The sequence below is a fragment of the Silene latifolia genome, chromosome X, assembly GCF_048544455.1.
Source record: "Silene latifolia isolate original U9 population chromosome X, ASM4854445v1, whole genome shotgun sequence".
NCBI classification, from domain to species: Eukaryota; Viridiplantae; Streptophyta; class Magnoliopsida; order Caryophyllales; family Caryophyllaceae; genus Silene; species Silene latifolia.
This window is the reverse complement of record NC_133537.1, coordinates 93,071,203-93,091,694: the sequence shown is the minus strand read 5'-3', so window position 1 is coordinate 93,091,694 and position 20,492 is coordinate 93,071,203.

Genomic DNA, 20,492 nt, shown 5'->3' with positions numbered 1-20,492 from the left:
ATGTTGTGAATTATAATTGTATGACCCATTTTATTTATGTGATCAAGAATTACTAGACAATTTTTTATATGTAGTTTAATTAATGTATATAATGATATTTATTTGATAAATATGCATTAAATTAATTAATAACATGTTATATGCTACATGTGACATATTGTGTGACAAATGACAAATTGACAAAATAAAATGGAAGTCCATTTTATATTTAAACCGAAAATGGAGGGGTTGTAGTGGATAAAGGGTGATTTATTTTAATACTTAAAATAAACATAATCATGAACCTAATGCACTAGCCTTACATCTATAATTCTTGTAAGAACAAAAGAAAATAAGAGAAGGCCATGCATTAGCCTTTACATATAGAGATTTTGTTCTCTATATTTTGATTCATGCAATATTCATTCAACTTCTTCACACATCTCTCTAAAATGGTTTTGGAAACTCTAAATTGTTCATCTAAAATTCTAATATAAATATATAAGATTACTAGTGTAGTAATAAAGATATTATTAGAATTAATTTTAAGGATACTAGTATATTAATCTAGTTAGTTAATATATTAGTTTAAGGGTTTTGTTTTGGGTGCAACAAGAGGAGGATTTCTATATTTGGGATTTGGGCGGATCATCCATTACACTTAAGCTCAAGAACAAACAAGGAAGGTGTCCTTGTTTGTGCCCTTATTTCGAACCAACTACAATGTAAGAACCATTGTTTTGTTATTTAATCTCTACTTTAGTTATGCATGCACTAGATCTTTAGAACTCATATTAAAATGTTAATTGGTTCACCATAAGAAAAGTCTAATAATAGGTATATGAACCTAACAATTGGTATCAGAGCATAGGATGTTGGATGCATAATCAATTTATAGTTTTTTCGAGTTATTAGTAACTTAATTAAAACTAAAAATTTGTGATTTATTAGATAAAGCCACGAAATCTTAATTCATGTTGTATATTCTGGTCCTAAAGTATATTTAGGTCATTTTTATGTTTTATGGTATTTTATTGCTCATTTTAATGATTTTTAGTAATTTTATTACATTTCTATGATTAAAATGGTATTAAAAATGCTAAAAATAGTTACACATAGTCTCTGACCTTGAATTTTTTATATGACCTCACATTCATATTTTACTTATTGTATGTAAAATGTCGTATAAATTTGATTTATTTTGCATGATTTATGATTTTTATAAGATAAAAATAAATTAAATGGAGGTAAAATGGTTAAATATAGTTAAACTTTGAAACAGGCCATGAAATTTTAATATGTTGTCTCATGCACATTTTACTCACTGTGTGTAAAATTTAAGATGAACTTGATTCATTTTGCATTATATATGAATTTTTAGAGTAAAAATAACATAAATAGTGACTATTTTAGCAAAAATAGCTACAATAAATTACATGGCATGAGAAAATTATTTTTGGTTGCATTAATATCCCACTTATCATATCTAAAGTTGTAAAATTGATTATATTAATTTTTGTATACTTTAGATGTTTTATTTGATAAAACCGATAAATCCAACTACATTTTTCTCGAAATAAATTCGAAAATTTTAAGCATGATTTTTGACATTATGAGTGTCATGGATATATTCCAAAATTTTCAAAAAAATTAAAATTAAAATTTTGAAATTATTGTAATTTAATTTGGATTTATTTCATAAATGTTGTGATTTTAGGGTCAAAATGAGCAAAAATTGTGTGAAGTTGAATTATTGTCAAAATTTGAGTAATGACTAATTTTTGAGACCTAAGAACGTTAGAATAATTGGCTTGGACTAAAATTATATTTTAGTAATAATTTACGATTTTATTAAGTTAAAAGTCGTGAATTTCCATGAAACCGGGTTATATGATCGATATAAGTTCAATAGGGCGATTTGACACATAATTTGGCATGATAGACACATATTATAATGCTGCATATTTCATTGATGAATGTCATATTTTATTTATGTAATTTTGAATTATGTAATTTTATCTTAATATGGCCTTAGTTTTAATCGATATTTCCCGTAATATAAGGGAATATTGATTCGGTTGTAATTTAATGATCTCGTATCACTTTTATTTTCACTAGTTTTTCATATTACAAATGTATAATAGGAATAGCTATGTATTTTTATTATTATTTGTAATCCCGGAGTTCCTTCAATATGATGCCATTCGGAAAGGCGTTTCGACAAAGACGGTGTTCTTGGGAGGCATGCCACTTGAAGACTCAAGGGACCAAAGGAGTTGATTTCTGAATTTGTAATAGATTATTTGATTTTTTTTAAGGATGGCCATACTAGGAATTTATTATTAGTTTTGCATTTCTTTTAATATGTTGCATGCATTTCCAAATCGCCATAACATCACATGCAAATCATATCGAGTCATCGACCTTGTCAATTATAATTATCGAGAATTCGACTTTCAGTTCACTTAAAATAGATAGATAATAAATTGACATGACCTTTCACTAGTTTTAAAATTGAGATTAGCCTTACCAAATAGTAGGACCCATGAATCCACGTGACATTTGGGGTAGGTTCGGTTTTCCCGAGGTGTCGTCATTTATCATTGGGTAAGTGGGGTAATAAAATGTTATTACACCCGAAATTTGGTTGGTCTCAACGGAATATTATGGCTAGTCTTTGTTGGAATATGTGTCCTCCGACAATAATGCGATCACAACTGTTGATCATGATGATCACATGTTTAAGTCTCATTTTAAAGAATACAATTGGGAAGTAATATTTTACTGTCAACTGGTCCACACATATCGGTAATGATTGACTGACTAGAGTTTGACATTACTGTCGTGAGACGGTGGTGACCAGTGGATCCCCTTAGGTCATACCTAAAGGGTAACACTCTTCATTGATCATTTAATTGATCGTATGACGATACGGGTTAATTAAATTACTTAAAACTGACGGACGATTTTGGAAGTAAAATTTACGTGACTCATTGTAATTTGATTAAATAAGATACGGTCTAAGTAATCGAATCGTTTTATTGCTTAGATGAAATTATTGTTTAAGGAAACAATTACATTTGAATGAATAAATTATTATAAATACAAGATGTTGTTATCTATAATTGGTAAATTATTTTGGTACAAGTAATTATAAATTACTAAGTCGATTTTGTATATGACGTATTTTATTAATGCGTTGATTTTTAATATGTTAAAAATACATAACAATTTTACATGACATGTGACATGTGACAAATTGACAAAGATAAAATGGAGTCCATTTTATCTATAATAACCGAAATAATGGGGAGGATTAGGAAAATATTATGTTAATTATGTGAGTGGTAAACATAATCATTTGCCTAATACCTAGCCATGCATACCTAGTGGTTATTGTGAAGAGCACTTTGATCATGCATTGGGCATCACTACCTCCCCCTTCCACCCGGTTTTAAGAGGAGAAAACCATGGGTTTTTCTCCTTAATTTTTACCTAATATACACTACCAAAAACATTAGTGATTTATTCATTCTATTCATCTAAAAATAAGAGTTTTAAGAGAGATAAATTCTTCCTTATTCTCCCTTTCTCTTAACCGAAATATTGAGAGAACAAAATAATATTTTGGTCAATTTTATACAAAATTAATATTGTTCTAGTAATAATAATATTAATTTTATTAAGTTGTTACTTTGGGTATTAATCCTTGGGAGGGATTCTCTACTTGAATCCTTGTTCATCCACTTAAAGAAGTTCCAGAACAAGTGAGTAGGAGAACTCACTTGTGCCCATAAAATCCGAAATCTTCAATGTAAGATGATGATTTCTTCTTTAATTTTGTTATTGTTTGCATGCATAAGATCAACATTTAATTTTATGACTAAATTAAATCAACACATATATGAATATGTCAAGTAATGAGATATAGATTTCCAACAAGCGGTATCAAGAGCCTTTGGTTGTTTGCATGCAAATCGGTTATAGTTTTTCCGAGTTATACGATTAACATATAAAACTTGTAAATTTTGTTATTATGATATATCACGAAAAAATTATGCATGTTAAAGTTTCTGATCCTAAAATGTATTTAGGATATTTTGGTTAATTTATGGATTTTTATTGTTTATCATATATAATAATGGCATTAAAAATGTGATTTTATGATTAAAATGTCATTTTCGGACTAAAATTAGCTAAACTTCGAATTTTTCAGTAGTTTTTGGATATGTTTTCACATATATTATTTTGAGATGACCTGTAAATTTCCAAAATTTTTGGTGTTTTTATGCTCGAAATATGGATTTTTCATGATATAAATCGTATTTAAATGAAAAATAGGTTAATATGAGATAATTTCGATTCTGGTTATATAAATTTAGTATGTTGTCACATGAAATTTTAAAAGATATTTGTAAAATAATAGGCTATAATGAAGCTTCATGCATGATTTATGAATTTTTGATGAAAAATAGCATAAATAGTGACTTAATTAGTGAATAATTGCTAAAACATACTTCATGACTAAGGAAAAATGTCACATGTTGCATTTTATTATCTTTTTCAGATCTATAATTGAAAAGTTGATGAATATCATTTTTCTCATGTTTTTATGATTATTATTGATAAATCCGATAAATCGCAACATAGTTTTTCCGATAATTTTTCGAAATTTTAACCTAAGTTTTTTGAACATTATGAGTGTCATGGTATTTTTCCAGAATGTTCAAGAGTTTAAATTTCAAGTTTTGAATTTATTTGAAATTTTTGTGATTTATTTGAAGTTTATAGCATTTTATTGTAATTTTGGGTCCATTAATGAACAATTTTAAGAAATATGAGTTAATTATAGTCAAATAGTTAGTGGAGGCTAATTTTGAGTCCTAAGAGGTTAGGGTAATTAACTTGTGCATAAATATGAATTTATGTAATTTATTGTGATTTTAAAAGGTTGAATCACGCAAATCCGTAAAAACCGTTTAATATACGATATTGGCTCCTTAAAGGCGATTTAGCATAAAATTGGGCATGTTCATACATATTATAATGCTGCATTTTATTTATGATTGTCATAATTTTATTTTATGTAATTTTGAATTATGTAATTTTACTTAGTATGGCCTTAGTTTTTAATTGGTATTACCCGAAATGTATGGGAATATCGATTCGGTTGTAATTTATTGTGATCTCGTATCACCGTTTTGTAATTTAATAGATATATTTTATTTTAATTACAAATGTATAATAGGAAATTATGTAATTTGTTATGTAATTTTATTATTCCGGAGTTCCTTGAAGACGGTGTCACTCAAGAAGGCGATACATAAAGACGGTGTTACCTCGAGATGCGTGCCATAACCGAAGTTCAAGGGACCAATGGAGTTGGTTTCCGAATATGTAATAGTTAATTACATTTTCTATTTTAGGAAGGCCATACTAGGATTTATTTTATGCTTTGCATTTTATTTATATGTCGCATGCATCGCTAAATCGCCATAACTAAAACATACATCATCTTTTAATCGAGTTTATCGACCGTGTCAATTAGAATTATCGTAGTTCACCGCTTTAGTTCACTTAAAACGTGATAGATAATAAATTGACATGACCTCTCGCTAAAAATAAACAATTGAGACATAGCCTTACCAAAAGTAGAAACCATGAAAACCTATTTCGCGAGGGAGTGCACTCGGCCATCCCGGGGTACAAACCTTGTTACGTAGGGGAAGTGGGTGATAAATGTCTATCCACTGAATCAGTGTTGATGAGGGTTTCATCGGCCATCCCGTGCCCAAGTTAATGTGAATTTGGATCATGGACACATTTATTCGAAATTTGGATTGAACTCAACGGAAGTATTCGTGACCGTAGTCACATGTGTTCCGGGCTATAGATAAACATTAGAGTAATTTTATCGACCAAGAGTTCTAAAAGTAGAATCGATTAAAAGTTAATCCACCGAGTTATATTAATAAGGGTTTCATCGTCTATCCCGTGCCTAAATTGATATGAATTTGGGTCTTGGAATCATTTATCTAAGTTGGGTAGAGGTCACTAGATAAATGCAATAAAACTTGTTTAAATTAATTTTTACGAGTATTATTATTTTGAAAACGACATATGTTTTATTCCTTCTATATTTTGTTTTGTAGACCGCTTCTATTTCTCATAACAAATGGCCACTCCAAACCCCAACGCCACACCTCTCACTAATACTTCATGGCTCCGATCCTTCATGGTTCGATGTAAAATTGAAAAGAATGGGTCAAATTTCTCCGATTGGGATGCCCAACTCAAATTAGCCGCCCAAGGTGACTGATAGGACAAGAGTTGGTCGTCACACATCCATCAAACACATTTATAATACTCAACATACAACTAGTTAGTGGTAGTCGAGGTCGATACATGGGACGGTGTGCTTTGGGTTCAATGTCTATCTATCTCAATTTGTGCTAGTGTCACAATTGATGGGGTTTGTAGTTGTGTCCAAACTAATGCGAGCAATAAAGTAGAACGAGCAATAAAAGGAAAGATGTAAACAATTGACTAAAAGTGCTAGGATATCATGGGGTTATGGGGGATTCATGGTGTTGATCATACAAACACGTTTACAAGGTTGCAAGCAATTAATGTTGTGGAGGAACCGAGTTGGGTTATATCTTACGGTTCTTAGGAAGAGTTGGGTCCCGGAGCCGAATCGATTAGATTGTACAACACCTACAAGTCGACTTACTTTCCTCCTAATCAACTTCTATGCATGGTCTAACAAGACTCGAGTTGGTTTATATCTTACGAGTCAAGTTGGGTAGATAAGAGATGGTAAAAATGCAAGGATTCATAGGCTTTGCATTTCATCAAACATAACATGTGCATAACGTTGACATCACAACAAGCAAGCAATTTAATCATGTGAACATATTAGATTAAGCATGAATCAATCCCATGTTGGTTTCCCCTAATTACCCACTAATCCTAGCTAAGAGACTACTCACTCATTATCATGGGAAACATGTCATTAATGGTGTCAATCATCACAACAAGTATAAACATGATAATAGAATGAAGAAATGAACAATGAAGATTAAAGAGTAAAGGAATTATACCAAACTTAAGATGATCCAAATGATAAAGCAAAGAATAATAGAAGAACTTGATGATTGATGGAAGGTTGTCAATCTCCCAATAATAACCCAATAATCCTCAATTACCCAATAATAAACTTGAATAATAAACTTGAACAATAATTATGGAAAGATTAATGTGTAATTTGTGGAAAGATTAAAGAGTAATCTATTCTAATCTACTCCTAATCTTATCTAAGAGAAGGATTTTCTAGCTAAGAGAGCTTGTACCAAGGATCATTACAAATGGGGTATTTATAGTGGAAATTAGGTGGATGCATTAGGGTTAACTAAGGGCTAAACTAGTAATTACACTTTTTAAATGGAACAGGGAGGAGCCGGTATTTCTCGAAGGAAGGGCTTCTTTCATTTAGGCTTGAAGAAGACGAAAATACGCTGGGCTGGAATCCGGGCGGATTAAGGTCGGGACGGGCGGATTCTGTTGATGGAAGACGAGCGGATTCGACGGAATCCGGGCGGATTCTGGCGGGGCAATCCGAGCGTCTTTGTGGAAATCCGCTCGGATTGTGTTGTGAGGAGACGGGCGGATTGGGGACAATCCGCTCGGATTGTTCTTCAGCAATGATACTTCTTCTTTTCTTCCCTTTTGCTCACTTCCGTTTTATTCTTGTGGGATTGATCTTTAGTCCTTGCTTCCTCTTCATACTAGTCCATCTAGTATCGTCAAGTAGCTTCCAAATATGATGAAAGACGGGGATTTCCGTCTTATTATCTTCTTTTCTACAAAACATATGAAATGCGATAGAAAAGCAAATAGGAAGGTTTTGACGGATAAAATGGCCATAAAATGCTATATTAGTATGCAAAATAGGCTCAATTAGGGGACTAAATGTGCGCAAATAATGTTCACATCAAATATCCCCAAACCGAACCTTTACTCGTCCCGAGTAAAGAGGTGACAAAAACTAGACCTTTATTTAAACTAACCTAATAATATAGCCGATATGAGACAATTAGCGGGTCTCACTCCGCCCCTTCAACTCACAACAAGACAACCATGAGGTAGGATGCCTTCTTGCAAGGCAAGGTGGGTCTTGCCAAAATGGCGATACATCCAAACATTAGGCACACAAAATCAAGTAATGGATGCATCTACAAAAGAATAGCAACTTTCCTCATCTAAGTGGCGGAAATTATCTACAAGGGAAGCAATTCAAGGGTACACATTCCTTCATAGATGCAATTTCTTCAAACTACTAAGCCTGGAAGGATACCAATAAATCACCTCCAAGTTGTGTCAAGCTAGGGTACCTTTGTCCTCAATTGTTAAATGCTTTTGTCAAGAGTAGACTCCCTATGGTGTTAGAAACACTGGAGGATCGCGGAATTCCCCCTCTTGCCTAGACAAGAAGAAGGGTCGTCCCCTCTCTACCATGCACAAAAATGGATACGATGGATAAAGGGATGAATAAAATTTGAGTTTCATTTGGGAGTTTGCTTTTGTTTTTGTTTCCCCCCCAATTTCTTGTGGCATATAACATTTGAGAACACTTTCTTTTTGCCATTTCTTTTTGATTTTTGGCTTTTCAACACTTGACAACTTTTCACTTTTCTTTTGAACATTTTCAAAGTCACCCCATATGTAGGGAGGGTGCCTTATATTTGAAGCATAGGAGTTCTATTTTTGCTCCTCTTTTCATTTGATGCATTTTTGCAAACTTTCTTTCACTTTTCATTTTATTGAACTCAAATTGATTTCTTTTTGTGCCCATTCCCTTTGATGACAAAAATGTGGTAGAACATGGATGAATGATGGATGGATACATGGTTTCAAGGGTCACCTTGGAATAAACGGTAGCCAAGGAGTTATCACACCACAAGGTACTCTTGACTAGGCCTTAATCCATGGGTCAAAGGATACTAGCATGACACATCGTAGGGTGTTCTACAAGTATTCTAACAAGCAAAGTCTTAAGAAGAAAAAGCATCTACTAGGGCCTATATACACTTGTCAAGCTTCCCAAATAGACGGTTTCACAAAATTTTTCTAACCATGCAAACTACATGCCATGATGCAACTAACATTTATACATCCTAATGTAAATGATTCTACCAACTAATATGCCAAATAAACTAAATGCAAGTCCTAAATTCACATTGTTTTTACCGCATCAATCAAAATAAAGCCACATAGTCATTAACATAAAGAGGAAAAAGGAGATTGGAAAGATCATACCATGCGGTCTTCAATATCCTCATGTCTCGGATGTGGCGTAGTCAATCAATGTGAAAAAGGATGAACAAACACAATATATACAAAATAATATATACAAGTCTACACTACAAAGGAAATGAACTTGTTTTTGGATTTTTCAATTTTTCAAATTTTTATGGTTTTTGTTTTTATGAAATTAAAAGACATATTTTTGTGATTTTTCGAGATTTTTCAATTTTTATGCATTTTTGGAATATAAATTCCCATCCCCCACTTTATTTTGGACATTGTCCTCAATGTACATGTAGGAGTAGGAATAAAAGAGAAATACATGTTTTTTGGATTTTTGATTTTTTTTTTGAAATAAAGTACAAATGCAATGATATGGTATGAATGAATGCATGCTCTAACTAAATGCAATTTTATATGACATATATAACAAATGAATGCAATCTAAACTATATTATGTGATGCATGATTTCTAGTAGACTATGGTCACCTATGATCAAACCTCCCCAAACCGATTTAAACACTATTTCTAGTGTAGAAATGAATAGGTTTGGCCATTAGTGCCTATGCATGAATTCTAGTCTATATGCAACTATCTATATGAATCATGTGGGATAAATACAATGCAAGCTAATCTATATGAACTAACTAATATAAATTCAATATGAAATATAATACAAATGCATGCAAAAGCTACACTAAATGCAATGTATATACAAAAGAGAGAGAGGGAGGGATGGGTATCATACAAATGGAAGTGGTGAATTAGGCCTCTTTCACTCGTCATCCTCATCTTGATCATAGCCATAACCATGAGAGCTTCTGGCTTGATCATATCCGGGTGCTTGGCCCCAATATCCTCCTTGGTCAAATCCTCCTCCTTGCCCCGAGTACCCTCCACCTTGGCCAGAATGCCCTCCGTCTCCTCGACCCCAAGCTTGGTCCCCATAATTTGGGAACAAGAGCTCCGGTTGTGCCCAAGAGGGCTTAGGACCATCGGGGTCAATATACCCTTGTTGAGCCATGTTATAGTATTGGGGGTAGAGGGCCAAGTAGTTGTCTTCCCTCCCTTTATGAACCCCAAGGTCCACTCTATTCATGAGTGCCATCAAATCATTAATACCCGGGGTATTGGGGATTGCCGGTTGAAATTCGGTATAAGGAGTAGGGTATGGCGGGATAGGTACGTAGGAAGGTGGGCGAATAGGTACTCCCGGCCCTCCACGAGGTGGTTGACGGTGTGGCTCTTCCCTTTGAGGGAGATTATCAAGAATTTGGATATCAAGGAGGTAGCTTGGTAGAGGAGAGTACGGGCTCAATCTTGGGTCAATGCCCGGTATCTTCCATCTCTCAAGGATCATTGAAGTGCATCCCTTGGTGTGCCACTCCACACTCCCATCTCGAGTGTAGTTACACCATCGGTGACTGTGGAAGATGGTGTGCTCATCAATCAAAGTCCTCCCCTCAAGAGGAGTATAGGTTCCTCGGGTATTGAACCCGGGACAAAGGTGGTGGGCCAAAATGGTAATTAGACCTCCCATCACGAAGGTTTTGAGTTGGGTGGTCCCTTGAGCAAAATCATGGAACCTAGTAAGTATCTCAAGTGGCGTATTAAAGTTATAACGCCTCACCGCTCGAACATTCAAATAGGACTCAAGAAAAGTTAAGTCGATGAGAGTACACCTATCTTGTTCGTACCTCCCATTGATGCAACCGGCTACAAAGCGTTCGGTGAATCGAATCACCGGATGTTGGATGGCAAAGGTATAGCAACGCTTTATATGGGTAAAGTCCCTCCCGGAGATAGCCTTCCAAAGAAAGTCCACACCAAAATTATCGGGCTTTTCGGTATAGTCGGTGGGTACTTCAAGACCGAAAACATAGGCAAATTCTTCAAGAGAAAGAACATGGTCTAGGTTGCATAACCTAAACTCCATGCCCACATTGTTGTGGGTATCCGCCATAATGCGAAGGCTACTCAAGAATTCAAGGGTGAGACTAAGGTAAGTCTCTTCATGGGCATGGAAAAGTTTCCCAATGCCAAGGCCATTAAAGAACATCTCGGTAGGGTACCTTATCTTAAGGATTTCCAACACCCTAGTGTCTACAAATTGAGTAGGTTCGTACTTCTTACCTAGTAGCTCGACAAATTTTTGGCGGTGGTCGTCGGATTGAAAGAGCACCTCTTGAAAGCGGTTGAGTTGTTCAATGCCTCCCCTCATTAAGGGTTGGGATCCCCTTGGTAGTACTACCTCTCGTGGTGTTGAAGAGGTTGATCCCTTGCACGTCTTCCCAAATGATTCAACCAATTTCTTGGCCTTTCCTTTGTTGTTTGTCAATGGTGCCATTTGGATGTTGGTGATGGGGGTGTTTTTGAGGATGGGATGGTGATTTTGAGGATTGAGATGAGTGTTTTTAGGGTTTGGTAAGGTGTGGAAATGAGGGAGAAAGGGGGTGATTATATAGAAGGAGTAGGGAATCCGAACGGATAAGGTTGGGTCGGACCCGTTTTATCCGAAGGAACAAGACAATCCGAGCGGATTTCTGTCGGGACGGGCGGATTGTCGAGGAAGAAGACGAGCGTCTTTGCTAGAATCCGCTCGGATTCAAACACAGCAAACTTCCTCGGCTAGGAAGTGGGAAAAGTCGGGCGTATTGTGCCTAAGTCGCGCGGCTTGATCGGGACGGGCGGATTCAGGACAATCCGCACGGATTTTGACACAGTTCAAAATCTTGCTTCTGGACGACATAGGGGACGGGCGTCCCGTGAAGAAGACGAACGTATTGTCCAGGACGGGCGGATTTCCTTGAATCCGCACGGATTCTTCTTTAGTTTTAACCTTTTCTTTCCCGTGGGTTTTGGTCGGGCGTCCTCCTCTCGATCCGGGCGTCTTCTGGTCTTTTCCTTCTTTTTCTTCCTTTTTCGTGAAATAACGCACCCCTTCTCACCAATTTTCTCTTTTTCCTTATCTTTTTCTGAAATTTGCTCATGGAACATGTAAGATGACTCTCTCTCTCTTCTCTCTCACGCAAGAAATTAAATGCAAATGGAAATGTACAATATTATACAAAATAAAGGGGTCCAAGAAATATCTTACAAATGGTGGTTTGAGATAGGACTCCACCAAACTAGTTCAATTTTAAATTCTTATCCATAGAGCTCAAAGCTCTTAATAAAAGATCAAAAGCTTGTGAACAAGCTCCAAATAAGCACAAGTATGGGTTGCTCAATTTGAATATGAAATTTGGCCAAGGAAGCTTGTAGAATGTTCTTTTCCTTGCCTTCTCCTTAGCGTTAGAGCTTTCCCGATGCTTCAAATGAATAAATCCATGATTCTTGTCAACACTAAGCATGAATTGTGGTTCACTTTCATCCGTAGACGTCCATTTACCAACTTCGTCTTCAATTTTGGTGATGATGATAGCATTTCGATTTTTCAATCCTTCCGAGGTAGAAGGAGAATTTTCATAACTTTGATGATTGGATACCATAGGAGTTGAGATTGTGGGTGCCAAATCTTCACAAGTAGCCTCACGAGCAATTTTCTCTTTGAGCTTTTTCACCAAATAGCTCTTGTAAGAAACTTTGGCCTTTTGAAGATTGTGGGTGCCAAATCTTCACAAGTAAACTCTTGGGCACAACCGGAGCTCTTGTTCCCTAATGAAGGGAACCAAGCTTGGGATCGCGACGGCGGAGGGCATTCTAGCCAAGGTGGAGGGTAATCGGGTCAAGAGGGAGAATTTGACCAAGGAGGGTATTGGGGTCAAGCAAGCGGGTATGACCAAGCCAGGAGTTCTCATCGTTATGGCTATGATCAAGATGAGGATGACAAGTGAAAGAGGCCTACATCACCACCTCCATTTGTATGATACCCATCTCTCCCTCTCTCTTTTGTATATACATTGCATTTACTGTAGTTTTCGCATGCATTTGTATCATATTCCATTTGCATTAGTTAGTTCATGTAGTATAGTTTGCATTGTAATATATATCACATGATTAGATTATTTTGCATTGTAATATATCTCACATGATTCATGTAGATAGTTGCATATAGATTAGAATTCATGCATAGTTACTAATGGCCAAACCTATTCCTTTTCTATACTAGAAATAATGTTTAAATCGGTTTGGGGAGGTTTGATCATAAGTGACCATAGTTTACTAGAAATCATGCATCATATAGTATAGTTTAGATTGCACTCATTTGTTATATATGTCATATAGAATTGCATTTAGTTAGAGCATGCATTCATTCATATCATATTACATTTGTACTTTATTTCAAAAATCAAAAATCCAAAAACATGTATTTCTTTTTCATTCCTACTCCTACATGTACATTGAGGACAATGTCCAAAATAAAGTGGGGGATGGGAATTTATATTCAAAAATGCATAAAAATTGAAAAATTTCGAAAAATACAAAAATATGTCTTTTAATTTCATAAAAACAAAACCCATAAAAATTTGAAAAAATTGAAAAACCAAAAACAAGTTCATTTCCTTTGTAGTGTAGACTTGTATATATTGTTTGTATATATTATGTTTGTCTATCCTTGTTCACATTGATCGACTACACCACATCCGAGACATGAGGATCATGAAGACCGCATGGTATGATCTTTCCAATCTCCTTTTTCTTCTTTATGTTAATGACTATGTGGCTTTATTTTGATTCATGCGGTATAACAATGTGAACTTAGGACTTGCATTTAGTTTATATGTCATATTAGTTGATAGAATCACTTGCATTAGGATGTATATAATAGTTGCATCATGGCATGTATTTGCATTTAGATAAAATATTTTGAAAAGTGCCTAATTGAGAACTTTGACAAGAGCAACTAAGCCATTACAAATACTTTTTCAACTTAAGACTTTGCCTACTAGAATGGTTGTAAAACACCCTAGGTTGTGTCATACTAGTGTCTTTTGACCCATGACCCAAAGCCTAGTCAAGGATGTGCATGTGAGTCACCTATTCCAACCCCGTGATGCGATGTGGACTTGGTTAACTTTTCTAGGTGACCTTGATTGACCTTGTGGTAAGGCAACCCAAAAATACTTTTCTATCAATAAGTTTAAAGTGCTCATTTCAAAAATTTTGTTATGTGGAAGTAATTTATTGCTAAGGAAACCTCAAATGTTATGAAATGTTGAAATGTTGAGAAATTTTAATTGTTTTGATGGAGGCGTACCACTTCGATGTGCTTTGGAGAGGGATACATTGAATTGGGCCCCCACACGGTTGTGAATTCAACCGCCCAGAGATAGAGTGACTATCACCCCGAAAAGCTATTGTCTAGAGGTTAACCGGTTGCCTAATAAGCGATTGGCGAAAGCAAAGGACACTAGCCCGGAAGGGACAAACCCTATCTTAAATTTTTGAAATGTGAAAGTTAAATGAGGTCAATTTTTGAATACTAGTCATATCCATCTTTGTCTATAACGATTTGAGCATTTCATTCCCAAAAAGCCTTTTTGTCAAACCACTTTGTCGAGCTTGGGACGATCCATGACCTTTACTTTTGTAGAGAATTCGAGACTTGTCATGTCATATGCTACTAGCATCATGGGGATCATTATTCCATAACCATTCGATCGCTCTTGACGAAAGCATTTGGAAATTGAGGACGAAAGTAGTCTAGTTTAACACCACTTGGAGGTGATTTAGTGCCATCCTCTTAGCCTTAGTAATTTGTTGAACTAGTATTTGTGATGAATTATATGCTCTTAAATTTGTTCTCTTTTAGTTGCCTCCGACACTTGATGAGGAAATGGCTATTCCTTTTGTAGATGCATCCATTATTTAATTTTGTGTGCTTAATGCTTGGATGTGTCGCCATTTTGGCAAGCCCCACCTTGCCTTGCAAGAAGGCATCCTACCTCATGGTTGTCTTGTTGTGAGTTGAAGGGGCGGAGTGAGACCCGCTAATTGTCTCATATCGGTTATATTAGTAGGTTAGTTTAAAAAAAGGTCTAGTTTTTGTCACCTCTTTACTCGGGACGAGTAAATGTTCGGTTTGGGGATATTTGATGTGACCATTATTTGTGCACATTTAGTCCCCTAATTGAGCCTATTTTACATACTATTATAGCATTTCATGGCCATTTTATCCGTCAAAACCTTCCTATTTGCTTTTCTATCGCATTTCATATGTTTTGTAGAAAAGGAGATAATAAGGCGGAAATTCCTGTCTTTCGTGCATATTCGGAAGCTATTTGACAATATTTGATGGACTAGTATGAAGAGGAAGCAAGAACTAAAGACCAATCCCACAAGAATAAAATGGAAGTGAAGGAAAGGGAAGAATAGAAGAGAAAACGAGATAGCACTCCAATCCGTGCGGCTTCTCTAGAATCCGCCCGTCCCCAAACTACAGAAGACGTGTGACTTCACACAAATCCGCCCGTCTTCCCCTGCTACAATCCGCCCGTCTTCACTGAAAGACGCCCGGGCCCAGACCACCGAATCCGCCCGTCCCGTGCCTAAGACGCACGGATTCCAGTCCAGCACAAATCCGTCTTCTTCAAGCTTCAAAGAAGATGCCCTTCCTTCGAAAAATACCGGCGTCTCCCTGCTCAAATCTCAAAAGTGTAATTACTAGTTTAGCCCTTAGTTAACCCTAATGCATCCACCTAATTTCTACTATAAATACCCCACTTGTAAATAATCAAAGAAGGATCCTTTTTATCAAGTTTTTATTAGATTAGAAAGAAGGCTCTCTTAGTAGAAAATCCTTCTTTAGATTAGATTAGGAGTATATTAGAATAGATTACTCTCTAATCTTTCCACAAATCTCACATTAATCTCTCCTTAATTATTGTTCAAGTTTATTATTCAAGTTTGTTACTTTTGGGTAATTGAAGATTATTGGGTTATTATTGGAGGATTGACAACCCTTCATCAATCAATCAAGTTTTTTCTATTATTCTTTGCTTTATTATTTGGATCATCTCAAGTTCGGTATAATTCCTTTACTCTTTAATCTTTATTGTTCATTTCTTCATTCTATTATCATGTTTATACTTGTTGTGATGATTGATACCATTAATGACATGTTTCCCATGATAATGAGTGAGTAGTCTCTTAGCTAGGATTAGTGGGTAATTAGGAGGAAACAAACATGGGATTGATTAATGCTTAATCTAATGTGTTCACATGATCAAATTGCTTGCTTGTTGTGATGTCAACTCTATGCACATGTTATGTTTGATGAAATGCTAAGCCTATGAATCCTTGCATTTACAACGATCTCTTATCTACTCAACTTGACTTGTAAGATATAAACCAACTCGAGTCTTGTTAGACCATGCATAGAAGTTGATTAGGAGGAAAGTAAGTCGACTTGTAGGTGTTGTACAATCTAATCGATTCGGCTCCGGGACCCAACCCTTCCTAAGAACCGTAAGATATAAACCAACTCGGTTCCCCCACAACATTAATTGCTTGCAACCTTGTAAACATGTTTGTATGATCAACAACATGAATCCCCTATGACCCCATGATATCCTAGCACTCTCAATCATTTGTTTACATTTCCTAGTTCATTGTTTGCTTTACTTAGTTACTTTCATTAGTCTAGGACACTAGGGGTGAGCAAAAATTTACGAAACGGTTTTTTAATACGAATACGATACGGTATACAGTTCTCATTATACGGTTTTCCGTATACATGGTTTTTTTTTCCGTATACCCGATACGGTTTTCTACAAACCGTTCCGTATCCGGGTCGGCGAAAATGAAAACCGGATACCCGGTTTTGACACAGTTTTGAGTAATATTAAAAAAAATATATATATATATATATATATATATATATATTATAAATGATACCTCACCCTCAAAACTCATAACCCTAATTGTTATCCCTAATCCTCCGCCTCTTCACTCCTCAGTCCTCACAAACCTCACACCTCAGTCCAAAGACTTTCGATCCCTAAATTCGATCCACAATTTCGACTTCCTCCTCCTCTTAAACAACGGATCTGTTGCACAAAATCACAAATAATCACTCTATCAATTTTTGTGTTTTGGTTGTTCATGTTTATGTTTTTGATTAATTTGATTTTACTGCAATTCCACAGCAAATTGAAGTGCAAAGATGAAAACTTTCAACATTTTACTGAAAATCCACAAAAAATTAAGTAGAAAGATGATAAATTTCAACATTTTCCAGCAGACCCAAAAAAAATTCAGGTAAAAAGATGAAGACTTTGAAAGAAAGAGGTGAAAATAAGGAGTAAACATACCATGGAAGCAACTAAATGAGGAAGAAAGATGCGGGTTTTGAACTTTTGATGGGTTTTGCAGATAAACGAGGACATTTTGGGGAATAAGAGAAAAATTGGGAGTTTGAGGAGCGAAATGCGGCTAAGTTATGGTGGTTTTGGTGGTGGTTGTCGCGGTGGAGGGAGAGGTGGCGGTTGGTGGTGGAACATTGGATAGATTTGCTCAATCCATTCAATGTAATAAAGAAATTGGGTAACCGTATCCGGGTATCCGGATTTGTGTATACGGTTTAACCGGGTAACCGAAAACCGTATACACGGTTAAAACCGTATCGTATCCGGAATAACAAAATTGGTGTTCAAAAAACCGTATACCCGAAAACCGTATCGAAACCATATCGGGTATACGGTTTTGCTCAGCCATATAGGACACAAATACAAACCCAAATCAATCGTGAGACTAGCATAAATTGAGATAGATAGACTTAGAACCCAAAGCATACCGTCCCATGGATCGACCTCGACTTACCACTAACTAGTAGTTTGTTGAGTATTATAAATGTGTTTGATTGGATGTGTGACGACCAACTCTTGTCCTGATCAGTAATCCATGTCATTTGATTAACGTAAATCAATAATGGTTGGCTAACTAGAGTTTGACGTTATTGTCGTATGACGGCGGTGATCAACTAATCCCTTTCGGTCACACCTAAAGGAACGAGCCCCAATAAATATCTAATTAATTGTATGTGATACGGTTTAATTAGTCCCTTGATAAATTGACTAAAAAGTTAGTCGATTAATTTAGAGAGATCGAGTTACGAACTCGGGCCGACGAAATTTATTATTTAATCATGCGATATATGAATAATAAATTATTGAGACGGTTTTAGTAATTAATAGTTAATTTACTAATGTACTACTTGACTAATGAGATTAGTGCTAGTGCATTTTATATGTATATGTACTAAAAAGAGTGTTATAAGATGAAAATAATTTTGAAACATTTTTATCATGCAAGATGATAAAATAATAGTTTTATATCAATTTGTGTGACAAATTGTAAAAACAAAATGGACCCATAATGGGTATGGGAACCGTGACATACATCCATTAAATGGATGTTATGGACACAACATTTAATCTTAAGCATGGTTGATTTGCTTTTGTTCTTCCTAATTATTTTTTCTGCTCTATGTTAATGAATTTAAGCATGCTCACAACACTCAAGGTACCTTCTTCCTCGCCTCTAGAAACCGGCCCCCCTTTACTAATTGAGTAATTGTTACTTATTTTTTCAGCAACTTTTGTGTGGAAAATCTCTCCAACCTCTCTCTAAAATATTATTAGAAATCCTTACTAATAGTTAGTAGCAAAATCTAATATTTACATATTACTAAAAGGTGTTAATAATATTATTAACGGTAGTATTTGTAGTATCTAGTTAATACTACTTATACTAATTTTGTGGCAAGTTCTTGAGTGCAATCGGTTGGAGGTCTTCCTTTTGGAGGCTTTGGATTTCTTGGAGGATCGTCCTATTATTGTAAGCTCAAGAACAACATAGATAGGAGATCTTGTTGTGCCCATATTTTCCGATCTACTAATGTAAGGAAGATTATTACTCTCCTCTCTTGGCTAAATATCTAATGCATGCAACATAGATCTTGGTCATCGAAATTAAAATGGTTTTTACAAATATATTTTGGATGAATATTATGAGTTAAGGAACTTTCAAATTGATCCTAATTTCTTAGGCAATTAGAGTTAACCAACAGCATTCACTTAGTAAGAAAAACTCACCTCGACCATGCCATATAGGCCTTCCATTGGCTTTCAACCTAGGATAGACTAAACATGATAATGAAAGACACAAACTTTCATTTAAGAAATTCATCAAACATTTCATAGGCATGAGAGTAAGGCGAACTAGTAGTCAACCCGAGTTTACAAACAAGCTTTCCCTTAGTTGAGACAAATTTATCACAAACATGCATAAAGACCCTCCAATAACGTTTGCACCAAGATAGGTTAAACATGCCAATGAAAAATTCAAACTTTCATTCAAACAATTCATCGAACACTTCATATGCATGAGAGTAAGACCAATTAATTACCCAAATCAAAAGGTTAACAACCCAAATTCATCCCCTTTAATAACCCAAGATCCCCCATGACCTTAGATAGGACTACTCACTCATGATTATAGAAGAGAAATCCACAACAAAAGACAATAACATCTAAACAAAGATAACCAACATGATAACTATGAATGAACAACAATTAGACAAGATAAAGGATGTAAACAAATGAAAGTAAATGTAAACAAAAGATGAAAATTATACCAACTAAGTGGAAAGTAATATACTTCGATTGATAAAGGAGACGAATTTTTTCTTTGTCTTCCAATTATAACCCAAGATAGCCAAATGTAAACTAATGAGAAGAGAAGAACTTGGATAAACTAGAGAGTAATTAAACTATAATTAAAGGAAGATTACAACTTTTACTAAAGAAATATTGAGAGAGGAAAATATTATAGGGTTCTAAAAATGTTGAGAGAAAATAAACTAAGGTAAATAATCTAATTGGTTGTGTAATGTGTTAGTGAGGTAATATATAGGGTAGTATTTTAATTACTAATCTAATAAAAATCCTATTAATAATAACAATAACAATAACAATAACAATAATAACAACAACAACAACAACAATAACAACAACAATAATAATAATAATAATCATAACAACAATAACAACAACAACAACAATAACAATAACAATAACAATAACAATAACAATAACAATAACAATAACAATAACAATAACAATAACAATAACAATAACAATAACAATAACAATAACAATAACAATAACAATAACAATAACAATAACAATAACAATAACAATAACAATAACAATAACAATAACAATAACACAATCACAACAACAATAACACAATCACAACAACA